We start from the raw sequence: 14,477 nt of genomic DNA on the forward strand, positions 1-14,477 counted from the left end.
CTCATTTAACTCCAGGCCTCCTACTAAAATAGATTTGCTCTAATGCTTAATGTGGTGATGCATGCTTAATGGAAATTAAAGACAAGGAGGGAAGAAATTAGTTCAAAGAAAAGTTGAAGAGAAATTTAAAGACATAAGTCAATGTTTTCTACGAGATGTCCGTAGTGTCAAGACATCAGCCTTTGTTTCCTCCAGCCAAGCGGGAACACTTTGTTTGTCTCACCATTGTAAAGCGAATGCAGGTAGGCAGTTGGTAATAATTGAATTTCCCAGCTTGGTAACCAAGTCCGCTCACAAGCAGCGATCTTTGTCTGATTGCATCTTCACCAGACTTGATGTCTCGTTTACAGCCTAACCCAATGGCCACAAACAAGATCCCCGAAAACAGCAGTGGATATTGAGGCACTGGATTAAATGTGACTGACAGGGACTGAGCATGTTTTCAGATCTCTCATTGGACATTTTCAGTGAATTGCTTGTTAAAGGTAAACTAATAAGTTACATTATATTTGCAAACTCCAAACAATGACCAGTTTGTCTTCACCTGCTGAGGAAAAGCAACTCTTCAACTTGATGATGCTACCTTTATGTTTCGGACAGTAACTGGGGTGATCACTGCCTCACATTTTGCATGTAGTCCAATCCTACAAGGCCTGTCAGTTTAGGTTGTCAGACATATCTTGGAAAATGTGCCATGCTCTTTGATTTTCATGTGATGGATTGGACAATGCTCCTTGAAATATTTAAAGTTTGTGATATTGGCAAAGATGTAGCACAAAACCAATTAGGGGATTTCTAAAAACAATTGGCAATTCTATTCAGATATGTCAGAGTAACTGAATACATATGCATGCCACACTGTGAAGTTTTACATGAAAAAATGATTCAAAATTTTTTGTCCTCTTCACATTTATGCCCTGTATAAATGTGTTCACACACAACAACTTCTTGTGTTTTTGATGTTAATTTGACTTGTAATAAAGCAGTTTTACATTGTTGATCGTTTTACTTTAATAAATAATTTCATCTTATTTATTGGTTTGACTCAATGTGCTGTGAAAGCATCATACTTGTAAAAAAGTAGCCACATTTTGCTGAAGAGCCCCCTCCTATACAGAAAAGTAAAAACTCTTGAGGAGACCACTCAACCTTCATCAAGGTTGTAATCCTGAGCACAGCTGGTGAGAGACGCTGACAGTTTAGTCGCTGAATTAATGTTACAAGTCAAGGTCAAGTGCCAACTGATTATGCACCTCATATGCAGCTAAGGGGAAAGCATACGGCAAATTCCTTTACACCTGGAGATGTGATTATGTGCCAATTCTTAAGTCACATTTAGCTCTCCTTCCGCGAGCAGATTGAAAAGTGCAGCAGAGGAAACCAATAGGAAGGGCACTCGAGGCACGCTTGCTTCTTCCTCTGTGTGACTGCTCAACCTTTGCTTTCTTTTGGCAGAGTGGAACCCAGCAGAGTGTGAGGAGATCGGTCACAGAGGCAGAGCAACATCCTGAAAGCCTGTAATCAGTATCTGGCTGCTCTTAATTGAAGATGTTAGTGCAGCAGAGTGGGAAATGACACAGGAACCTTCTTGTTCTGCCGCAGATGGACTCCAGATCCACACACACACAAAATACACGACACGCACCATGACCAACCTACATCTGTTCTTGTAGCCAGCTTTCACCAAAAGATAACAACCAGGGACGATGCACACCGACTGTTTCAATTTCACACCTTATTAATGTAAAAATATTCTCATTAAAAAATATTCACGTTTTAGTGTTACATATTTGCGACATTTATATTTTGAGAAAGTGTTTGCCCTTACAGGTTTTTTTCTTCTTCTTACACCTAAATAATTCAGATCAAACTAAATGTAGCATCAGCCAAAGATATTCTGAGTAAATACGAATTGGAGTTTTCAAATGATTATTTTACATATTAATCAAGGAAGGCCAAACCATCAAGGAAAACAAATGAAAATGAAAATGAATTCACATCACTACTGATAACTGGTTCTTAGCAGTCAGAATTTTGGAGGTAGATTTGCTGGCGAGCTTCAGATCATAGTCCTGTTTTATATCCTAAGTGGGTTTTAGATTCATGTGTAACTAACCCCCCAATTTTTTTATGTTTATGAACTGTCTAAATAGATTATCTAGGGCTCTATCTTTATGTTTCTGTATTAACTTTGATATTTTCTTGTAAATTAGTTCAGCTTAATTAAGCTTCTAGCTTGTGTTGTTTTTGATCACAGGTGGATTTTGTTGTGGATGTCAGTTTTTCTCAGTTATGAACCCTGACCTTAAGGTGAGTAATGCCTCGGTGCTTTAGATGTCGTTTATGACTTTCTTTGTCATCTCATGGATGACTTATTGAATTTTGTTAGGCCAATCTTTCCTGGGAGGGTTCACCACTGTTCCATGTTTTCTCCATTTGCTGATATTGGCTCTCCCTGTGGATCAGAGTCCCAAAGCTATTGAAATGTCTTCATAACCCTTTCATGACTGCTGGCTGCCTGTAATTTTGTTTCTCAACTTCTTCTTCTATCCATCTTCCTGTTGTCAGATCGATGCTGTTTAAGTCGTTTCTTGATTTTACAGGTTGGAAATCAGAAGTGGGAGTGATCACTTTTCACATCATGTCTAGTTAGACGTATGTTTTCCATTAATAAATGAAATAATCAGTTTTAAATTATTTTTTTGTATTTACTCTAATTTTCTTTAACTGATTATTGTTTTTACTGAAGCTTTTAAACAGAAGTGTCACAAAAAAAAGCAAAAACAGAAGAAGTTTGTCACCGGGGTAAACATTTCCTTTCATTGCTTCAGCTGCCTGATGCCTCTGATAAATCACAACACTGCCCCCTACAGATGGATAAGAGAGCTGAACACATAGAGAGCACAGAAACCGTAGCAAGTACATTTACTGCTTTTTAAAATCCATCAAAAGACAAAAATAATTATTATGATTTAGATTTTCTCTTTATATGGTCAATTTTCAACTTATCCCACCAGAAAGATAGAGAGATTTTCACTTAAAAAAAAAATAAATCTGCAGAGCCATACTTTAAGTTAAAATCTCCATAACAGATATGTCAGTGATACATTTGCCAGCAGAAAGCCTCAGATGACTTCACTCAAAGCCAGCGCCTTGTCATGCACCGCATCTGATCTCCGCTGCTCGTCGAAGAACTTCATCCTCATCATGAAAGCATTTCAAAAACAGAAGATGAAGCAACTGTGACTCACGTTGCAACTCAAAGGCAAATCACTTGATGAAAGCTGCGATTCAATCAGCTGCTATGCTTCACGTCTATCACCCCCTGGAAGCAGCAACAGCTTCCCRCCAGGCGTGCCGTTCTTGCTGTTTATTTAGAATCGGGTGCTGAGGATCCCAGCATCGAAGCCTGGCTGATCTTCCGCTGAATGGAGGCTGATTAACTCTACACACAGACCCAGCGTGTCATTTGTACCTTGCCAATGAACGTCTACCAGCACCCTGAAGCATCACCCCCACCCTCCGATTACCACCAAAATCGACACACACTTTTACTAGAAACACCTCTCACCCATTCTTGTCTACCTCTTATTACTCTGCTGGTTGATTTTCTTAGATCTTATAAAGGCAATGAGTTTTATTCCACCTGAAATAGTTCCACCTATCAGATAAAGGAACATGCATGTTCTTGGCACCGTCTTGCCTGCGTTACTCTGCTGGGTGTCCTTCCACTGAGATAGGAAGCGCTAATTCAGAGCTGTCAGCACTGATGACAGCCCATCTTTAGTCTGTAATGAAGCGAGGAAGAGAGTAATGAACTCTGCACACAGGCCAAATATACAACAGAGGCAGAGCAGGATGTTCAGGCACATAAAAGGATGTGGAATAGGGAGGAGGTGGTAGATAACGAGACGGAGGCGCGACAGAAAGTGTGTTTACCACCAGGCTGATGGCAGAGACCTTATCCGAGGAGAGACAGGGCAACACGCCTCCTGTGCCGTGCTCCCGCCCCTCCATTTGCAGGCCGCCCTGCCTACTTTTCTGCTGAGACGTGGATTCAAGAGGCCGACTGAGGCAGGTGCTAATAGTGTTTGAGGGATAAAAAGGTGCTTCTAAGCTATCTCATTTTAAATAACACAAATGCATGAATCTGAAAGAAAAATTGTGTTTTTTTTTTCTGTGTAGAGTCTAAAGAGACGGGGCTGAAGGGGGATGGGAATGTCTGGCTGTGGTGACCGTTTGATGCTTTGTACGCAGGCAGGCGTAATGATGTGGCACAAGAGAAATTACTCCATCAGAAGACTTTTTCTCCCCCCTAGCAGTATTTCATTCTTAATCAAAAAGCTCATTATTGCAAACACAGATTGACTTGTCCTTTATATTCTGCTGAAATGTGATGTGGCCACCTCTAGAAGTCGATGCAATTATTCACAGGCAAAATAAAGAAAAAAGAAAACTTATTCTTACCTCTATCTTTTATCTTTGCAACTATTTGCTCACTTTTTTTTCTGCTTTTCTTTCCATTTGATTTCTCATTACTCCACAAGTAACAGCATAAGAACCACGGATGATGATGAAGGCTTTCTGTGCTGGCCTGCAGCTTTGATGGCCATTTTCCACATTTACTAAAGAAAGGCATTTCTATGCCAGGCTCTATTTAGCAAAATGGCCTATCATAACGATGCAATGTATAACCCCTTGCTCCAAATTTCTCTTTCAGTTTCCTAGAAACCAGCATGCTGTGCTATGTGATCAAAAAGGGCCTAAAGGCAGTGATCATGCATCTAATGCATAGTATTGTTGCAGCTGAATCTGAGCAGAGAGCAGGAAAAAATAGGCCAGAAAGCTGAACAACAATGTTTGCTGAGAACTGCTTGTTAATTGAGGCATATTCCACGGACATGACGGATAAATTAGATATTGTCAAGCGTCTCAGCTGCAGAGCATCACCTACTTCTTGGATCTTCCTGTCTGACTGTTCCAGCTGTATTTTGTGTGGTTGATTTATCCCGTGGTATGCTGATGCTACTTGCACAATTAGTCCAAACTCAGAAACTACGTCTAATTCCTCATGCAGAAATTGTTCGTAGCATAACTAGTTTTTAACAGTAAACACAATACAACAATATAAGGATATTACCTACTGAATAAACTCGTGAATCTGTTTGCAGCCACGGTTACATTTCCATCCAGACTATATTTGATGGCATCAGAAAATTGCTCAACATGCAATATCTTCACTTAAGCTTTTCACATTTTGCCAAATTACCACAAACTATTGGGAATTTCACACAAAGAAACAATCTACAGATTCTAACCCACACAGTGAATATGAACTTTAATTCAGAATTATTATTATTGAAGAATACTTCAGGCAGCATTCTCACAATAAAAGTGCATCAGATGAGCACATATAGTTATGGTCTGTGTCACATTCACAGAAAGCTGAAAAAAGTTAAAAAAGAAAGTTTAATCACATTAAAAATGAGCAAAAAATATTAAAATTGATATTTAAAAATTGTACTCTCTAGTCATCGTACTATATCTTGACAACAGCATGTAAATTAATCAACTAATGATAAAAAAAAACATCTAAGCAACAAGTTTGACTTTCCTCACATAAAGAAATCTTGTCTTTTCCTATATTTGTGTAATGAAGTGAATTACCAGCAACTCATGCATTTGTGCCGATGTAAACAGTTTTTTTTATTCCACTCATTATGGGAGGCAACAAAGTTTCACAAAGGACTTTCTCTAAACAGATGGGGAAGCAGCCTATTGTCCCATATATCTGGATTCTTTAATTTCTACACAGCTGGGCTGTGAGAGGACTAAAAGTCCAGACTGTTTTTATAGACCTCTCCAGAAAAGAGCAAGCAAGGCTAAACAAGAGCTAGGTGAAGTCGTGCAGCTGTTGGAGTCGACATATTGCAGTGCAATTTAATACAATCTGTTTCAGACGGTTGCCATTCTAAGTTGTAATAGTTGTGCATTTCTAATCGCATTTTCTTCAAGTGTTTATTTAACATAAATTTTTCTGTACTGCTAAAATGCAAAATGTGACTTTCCCATATGACGCTGTGTGGAATCTTACAAGACACAACTAATTGTGAATTGCCAATAAATTGTAAAAATAGTTCCCAAATTGGGAAAATGAGGAACTTTGTGCCACAATATATACACTGTAGTTTCTGAAATTTAGCGTTTTGTGTAAAAATTGTCCCTCTGCAGAGATTGTTCATGAAACAGTCTGAGGCTGTATGGCAGCTAATTTGGGATCAACAGAGGTTTTAATAAGGCAACCGGCTTGGAGAGAAAATCTTCTGGTTTTTGACCAGTTTTTATTGATCATTTTTAATATTACAGGTTGTTGCAAGACATAAATGTCACAACACAAGCGAAGCATAATGGTGTTAAGCCAACCTAATGAGATAACCCTGCAAAGAAGAGATAATGAACACATGACAATCTATCAAGTGTAGAATAAAAGTCCTGGTGAGGAGGAGCTGATCTTGTTCCCACACAGTGAACTTTTGTTGATACCCGGCCTCACTTCCTTTATGGAAGTCGTTGTGCTCCATTCAGAGCTGGCAGGCATGTTTCTAAATGGAAGTAAGTATAATTACAGGATGACGAAGGTAGGTAGCAGCCAGCCAGGCAATCAGTTCCCTGATTGAGACAGAAAGTAAAGGTCTGAAAGGCCATCAGAGTGTGAGCCCACGGCAGGTGCAAAATGACGCCTCAATAAGCCTGCCTGAAATTAGAAACTTCACGTTCAGTTGTGCACGCCTCTTGGACATGGAGGGGAGACGTTCATTGGCAGGTAGAGTCCAGGATGACGATATCTTTTTTAATGTCAATAAGGTTTCTTTGTGTCTTTGTTGCCGCAGCTTACTCCAGCATCATTCACTTTGAAATAGGCAAAGCTAAGCCAGGTTCTTCAATGCATAGCAAGTAATGGAATATATTTATTTGTCCAAAGCAATAAGAGAGGTATTTCCCTGGCGACATGAGAGGGTTGCATTTCACTGAACTGAACGGGATTTTTACTGTGCATAAGCACAAGTATAATGAGGCCACTAAAATCCATACATTAAAATTAACACTTATTCAAAATGTTTTTTTTTTCAGTCTCTAAGTCACTGTAGTGAAAAAATGCTTTGTAGCTAATTAATTATGACTTGTCTTTGTCTTAGAAGAATAAATACACCTTAGGCAGTATAAATCATTTCTACTAGAGATTGACAGTGATCACTTTAATCCTTTTATGTAAGTCGGGTCTAAGCCAGCTGGCAGCAGATCTCTGCAGACATGCTGATGTGCTTTATAACAATAAAAAAAACCTCATTACAAATTACATAGAGAAGGTTAAGTGTGATGCTTCACATTGCAGGAGGAATGCAATCTACAAAGAAACATGGCAGAGAGAGGAGATGGAGAGTATAAATCCTGATTTAGGAGGAAACTTGCAGYAAATATGCAAACATTTCATTGCCTGACTTAAGCAGAAGCAGCTAATTAATTCAGTTCTTTGAAACTTTTCCACCATTTGTCATGTCACAATAACAAACTCATTGAGATTCTGTGTRGTAAGTCAACAAAAAGTAATGCGTAATTCTGCTAAATTAATCAGTGAAAGAGTGAAGTGCAAGGAGAGTAATACATATAGAATTTTTCAATTAAAGTTTTTACAGTGGATATCTGTTCAGCTACCTTTACGTACAATCTTAAATAAAACCCAGTGCATCCAGTTTATTGGAAGGACAACTAATTTTCTCAAAAATACAAACCGTTTCTGGAGTAACAACGAAAAGATATTGTTGATGGAAACCATTAGAATTATGTGGCAGAACTTGAAATATGATGTTCAGACACTCTCTGCCCAATCTCTATGTTGATCTATTTAGTAATATAATAAAAAAAACATTCACAAAAACACCTGCTTTTGTGAGTGTCTTTTGAAGTTTGGACTCCTGTGGGTGAATACAGATGTTTTCTTAGATTTTATAATTTCAAAACTAAATATGTGAAAACCAAGTAGCATCTTCCTTTCACTTCAGAATCATACAACAACACATTGTTGGTCTAAACACATTCAAAATRTTATAATATGGKGTRAAATAAAACATACTGAGGCATGTGGTTGTCAGAAGACAAAATATTGAAATGTGGTATGATGTYTTTTGGGAAAACTGAATTTTATTATTATTATTTGTTCCTCTTGTATGGGTTTTCAAATGTCCATCTTTTCATGTTCTTTCAGAAAAGAAACATGGCATGTGACGTTGTGTCATCTTAAGTGAAATCTAAGAAAGGARTATCAAAAATACTAAAATGTTCAGACTTTTAGGCTGTGAATGTCACAGAAGACACTTCCATCTTCCCTGTTTTGTGATATGCAAGTGTGTGTGAGTGTGTGTCTGCGTGTGTGTGTATAAACTGAATGGATTRAACTTTAAAAGGCCCACAAAGGTTGGATCCTGCTATCACCCTAAAACTGTCTGCTCCTTTGGGCCCTCCTAGACAATGCCACACACAGTAAATGGATAAAAGCCAGAAATCCATCCAAGTCCATGGGCATAAATTTGAATGGCAAAATCTGCTCAAATATAATGCATTCTCCCTGTCAGTGGGAATCAAATAGAGAAACAGAGTCCAGCGGTGCTAGCCATTTCACTTTGGCAGGTAAATTAATTTTTTATGGTAATATGTGTGATGTTTAGAAAAGCTCTGTAAGCAGATTAAGAGGAGCACTTAGYCGAGCATGGGGAGCAGGAGCGAGGCGGCGGGTGACACAGTGGGATACGAGAGGTGCAGAGCACTYGCTGGTGTCAAGCATTAGCCTCCCCAGGCGACATATTCTCAACATTAACCCCGTGCTGTGAGACGCACTGCTGATGCTGAGCCTATATTTAATGAAGAGTGACAGAAAGGAAAAAAAAAACACAAAACTGGAGTAAGACAATGAGAGACGGATGTAGATGAAGCTAACAGATCAGGATGGAGAATATCTCTGGATTTTAAACACACAACAGGGTGCAGAAGATTTACTACATCTCAGATCTGCAAGACTGTTTTGGGTAATTTTATCATACCTTGAAAATCAATTTAGAGTTTGAAAAAAAAAGCAGCATGAAGGCTGACAGGGAAGTTGATGGGGATGTATAATCYCGAAAAAATTGCAGCCTTTGTCATACGGTGTAAATGAAGATACTCTTTTTTTTTTAAATGTGTTTCTTGTAGTTAGTTAATATTTCTTTTAGCCAACCTGACAGCTTATCTACAGCTGGTTAAGTGTAAAGACCCTAAATACTCTGTCATGTCTTCTACTTTTTAACACATCCTTACTTTAAAAGTGTTAGGGGATTATTTAAACTCACTGTTTGGACGTAGCATACCAGGAACAGGCAATTACATTCTTATTAAGGCCAGCAGTTCATATTTTTGAAATGTTGGCATATGCCTTAAACAATATTGCTGTTTGATATCCCATGTTTCCCATTATACACCTTTTGTAAACATTTTTGAAAAGAACTATCAATTAAAAACAGAAAAATTAATTACAAGATCTAGTGTGTTATTTATGGATACTCTATTGTTTTGCTCTTATTAATATCAGCTACAGATTTGTCCATCTGTTCTACTCATGAATTGAAATGATGACACACTGCCAAGCTGATGGTTTTGTTTTGTTTTGTTTGCTGAAACACCATTAAGTCAAAAAAAACAAAAAACAATATCTATTGCCAGGCTTCATTTTCCTCCAACGTCACGTCGAGTCAAATGGCAAAAATAATTCTTCCTTCCTCTGATGGCGTGAGGATGCTCTGGAGTAAACGTTCATCCTTCATTTAAGTCCTTATTTACATGACATCACCTTTAATTCATTTCATTTTTTAGCTAAAATACAGATTCTTAATACACACATAGTAAAACACGACAGATTGAATTAGAATTGTTTTCAAAACCGCAGTAGCTTTAGAGATCTAAAAAGTAGCAACATAGCTAAAAGGTTATGTGGGAATCAACAAAGATGAGCATTTTCTCTAAATATGTTGGTTCTTTATATGACAAACCAAGTGGACAACTTGTGGAAAAAAAATCTAAATATGTTTTTCAAAGTTTTTACAACAAAAAAAATTATGAAAACGTTTGTAATGAGTTCTTCCGTAGTCTGTGTTCAGCAATATTTTATCTTGTAATGATTTGCTTGTGCATATTAAAATGCTCCTACTGAAGTTATTAAACCTAATATGTAGTGTATTAAATTTATATTTTGGTTTCTAATTCATTTATCTATATACACATTCAACTGACTGTCAACAGAACATTTCTAATATCACTGCAGAAAGCATGGCAATAATAAATAATGGTTTTAACAGTTTTATTTCCAATGAGAAACCTTTTAGAAGTGAAGTTCCTTTTTTCTACTGCATGGAGCGATGGAAAAAGAAATCATGTTGTGTAGCATAACAAGTACATTCATTTCTGAAACTAGCAGCTGTTTCCGTTTTCCTCTGAATTTATTAACAATGCCGTCCACCCTCCCTGGCTGGTTTCCTGTGAAGCAATTAACACACACTTTGTCCGGATACGTAAACCCACTGTTTAAAAATGAGGCAAAACTGTGAACATCTTCCCTCTGTAGACCACCTACTCACACTATGCAACACTGTACCTCCCCATCTGGCAGTGCACGCTCTGTTTGTATGGACGGCATGTTTTTCTTCAACTGTCCGCCCACCAAAACTCATCATCTTAATTGTCCCTTCTGTTGATGTAAAATCCAATAAAAGTGGCAGGGACCGTCTTGAATTGATTTTGAATAGATGCCACTGCCTGGGTGTCTAAAATCTTGACAGCTGGAGGAGAGCTGATGCACTGTAATAAGCAAAAAATGTGTGTCTCCGTGTGTGTTTGTATTTGAAAGGGGGAGAGGAAAGGAGGATTCTTCATCACTGCGATTTTTAAAAGTAGTTTGCTGTTAAGTATGGCAGCACATCAGGGGTAACATTGCCCAGCCTCATTTTTTAGTTTATTTAACCTTGCTGGTRGTGTGAAGCAAATCTGTCTCTTCACATTTGTGTGGATGTGCTCTATTGTTCAGGGGGCATAAATGCCTCATTCACGCTGAAAAATTGGAAGCAAAAAAAAAAGAAAAATCGTCAAGCGCAAACTTTTCACATGACTGCWCTCTGCTCATTGCAGTTTGACAGCACACAGCTGAAGCTAAGAATAATGCTGCTTTTAAGTACTTCTGACCTTGACTCATACATAAAAAAACAGTATTTAATGTGCTGAAATTCTTACATTTTGTRGTTTCTTGAAAAACCTTCATCACATAACTTCTGTGGTGGGCAAAGAAAGAAAAGTTTACTCAGCAAAAACTCAGACGTGTTTAACAGGAAAACGGGATTGTGTCGTCTAAAGAATCTTGCACCTCTCACAGCAAAAAGGTTGATGCTTTTCTAATGTGTCAGGGTGAAGCATTAACATAATAAACCAGCATTGTATTTCTAATGGTCCACCTATAAATCCACTGATGTCGCTGTCAAGCAGAGAAGGATCAGTAAATGGTGTTGACTCATCTATGTTGTTAAAAGATTTTTTATGTTTTCTGAAGTTATTTTTTCCACACCTACATTTCATCTAATACTTTTTTTTTTATCAATGGGTAATAATAGCCAAACTTATTYCTGATTAAGTTTGGCTGTTAGTCATTGACAAGTATTTGGAGAAGTTTCTAAGCCTGTGGGATTAGATTATCYACAGATTCATACAACATGGAACAGAGGTGAAGATTTGCAGGAATACCTGACCTGAAAAAATTACCCCAAAATCTGATCCATGGCTTATCTAGTAGATCATGAAATAAACCAGATCAACATKTAAAACMCCTCTTGGCCCRGTTAAGATCAGTGTTCATGATTCAGCAATAATTGGACAAATATTCCATAGCTGGGAGTTTCTGAGGCAGAAATCATTACTGCTTGAGAAGAACACAACTCAATTCACTTCATGCTCACAGGTTTGCTGCTTTTATCCATGGTGGAAGAGCATATGTTTCATGTAACATGTCTAAAAAGAGTCATTAGATTTTACTGGAGCTGCTGATGATAGTTGATCTCATATATGCAACATGTATCTTGGAAAACCAGGGAAGAAATATGAAAATCAATGCAATTAGTTTTATGATATAACTTATGGGAAACTGAATTTTTTTAAGTAAATACATTTTCTGAGAATTGTATTTACTGTTTGGACCATGAGATTGCATCTTTTAAGGATGAGAACTRGATGAATAAAAGAAAGAATACTGAGCCATCCCAAATATCTCCGCTTCCAGATGAACAGAATCGCAGACAGAGGAGGAAGYGACTGCCGCCAACGAGCTCATCTCAGGCTGCTGCACAGCTGTGTTGTGAACCAAAGCTCAGATAATGAGATCATGCCAATAAATCTGAGAATGGAAAACTGAACAGAATAAACAGAATTTGCTTGTATTGGCGACTCTGCGTCTTAAATATTATTTTCAGAATTGGCAGCAGCAACATTTTGGACGACAGTGTCGACTTTTGAGGTTTAAATTTGAGAAAAACATCTGTAGTTGCCTGTAGTTTTTCTCAGTGAGTTTTTAAAGTCCCGTTATATAAAGTTGTATGTGTTTTTCTTCAGATGGTATTTTGGACACGTTTGGCATTCATTTTCTATCTGATCTGCAGGATGCATTGACTTGTATAAAACATCATTGTCTTGTGTTTTGCAATTCTGCCCTTGGAAACATTAAAATATTCCAGAACATTTAGCTACATGTGATCTTATTCACATGTTTATGTTTCCCAAACTCAGTTGCTTTTATGATCTAAACGATTTCATTGCCGAACATCTGTTAATCTACTCATATTTTTAGTTTACTTCAGACATTTACAGTTTTCTTTAAGTTTTGAATTATGTCCTATTTCAAWCAGTGAAACAGAAATCTTAATAAAATTCAAATGTGGTGTATTTATGAATCACAGTATTGGTCTCTACAGGCTGCTGACTGTTATGTTGATGACTGAGCCAGAAAACAAGAAGCAGACAAAAAAAAAGCATTGACAACCAAGAACTGCCAGCCTTTTTTTTAATGGTATGCCCATGAATACACAGAGAAAATGGCAGTGTAAAAAGCAGTTAAGTGGCACATACAACCCTGAGGCAGCAACACAGAGAAAGAGCAGTGGAAATACAAAGACATTTGTCTCAAAACATGGATGTTGGTGTCCAGGGGACAACTTCTGGCTTCAGGGACTTCATTTGACTCCATTAGGTGAAGTGACCTGAACCAAATCGGGCAAACATGCTGAAAGGATGTGCTGAGAAAGACGGAGTGAAGTAAAGAACATTATTTTATTTTGTCCAGAGGAACATCAGACCCTGAACAATAGCTGGTGTCTAATGCACTAGTCTACAGGGAAACATTTTGTACTTGTGCCTGTAGTTATTTATACAGTGCATGTATGTGTGGTTAATGCTGCTGTGTTGAAATGTTTCCTGGAAGAACTAGTTATGTAGGACATGAGCTAAAAAATGTTCAGGAGAGCTTGAGTATTTCTATTTGTCTCTGCAGGGATTTGTTTTGTTGTTTTTGCAATCTTATGTTGGTAAGTTGGTTTCAATTACAGTAAAAAGGCTGTACTACTGACATTAAAAACCATTTAATTTCATTTTACAATTATGTGCTATTTTGTGTTGGACTATTACATAAAATCTCAATAAATTGTATTTGAGATTGTAAAGTGACATAATGGAAAAGGTTGTTCCAAGGCATTTCTGTATGATTGGGAAACATACTCTATTTATTTTTGCATTTATCTGTCCTCTGTAGTTAAGTAACTAACTGTGACAGGCACAGCTCTGAGCGTGTCAGTGGGGGTTTTGAACCAGTGGGAGCCAAAAGGACAAGGAAGATAAAGCCCCCAACACACCCCACACATACTAATCAACACACACATTTGTTTCTTGGTATCCAAGCCTCTAGCATTTTCAGCCAACTCTGATTAATTAGTCTCGTCAGGTACCGTCCGTTGCCACTCACAACAATTAGGCCATTAGCCTTTTCCATTAGGCTTACTGCTCTTAAACAAACAGCAGGACCGCTGTGCGCTTCCTCTCGCTCACTTTCAGTCCGAGTTTCTCACCCAATCACTGTCCTGCTGCTGGACCCTGGTGCCTGTCCTCATTCGTTGGGGGCAGACTGACTCGAACTGAGCCTGTTAACCTCCTGCAGCGAAACCCGGCACTTAAAGTAGAGCAATCACAGCAGAGTGTCAAACAATCCTTGTGTAACAGACAGACCTCTTTGGAGTCCTCGTCCTACCCTGTAAATGTCTACCTGCAGGATGCCACTGCAGAGCGCGGCATGTAGGATCTGAACCAAAGTCTTAATTGGATCTAGTTGGCTTTAGCAGAGCAGCAAGAGAAAAACACACGGGCAG

The sequence above is a fragment of the Poecilia reticulata genome, linkage group LG7 (genome assembly GCF_000633615.1).
Source record: "Poecilia reticulata strain Guanapo linkage group LG7, Guppy_female_1.0+MT, whole genome shotgun sequence".
Classification (NCBI taxonomy): domain Eukaryota; kingdom Metazoa; phylum Chordata; class Actinopteri; order Cyprinodontiformes; family Poeciliidae; genus Poecilia; species Poecilia reticulata.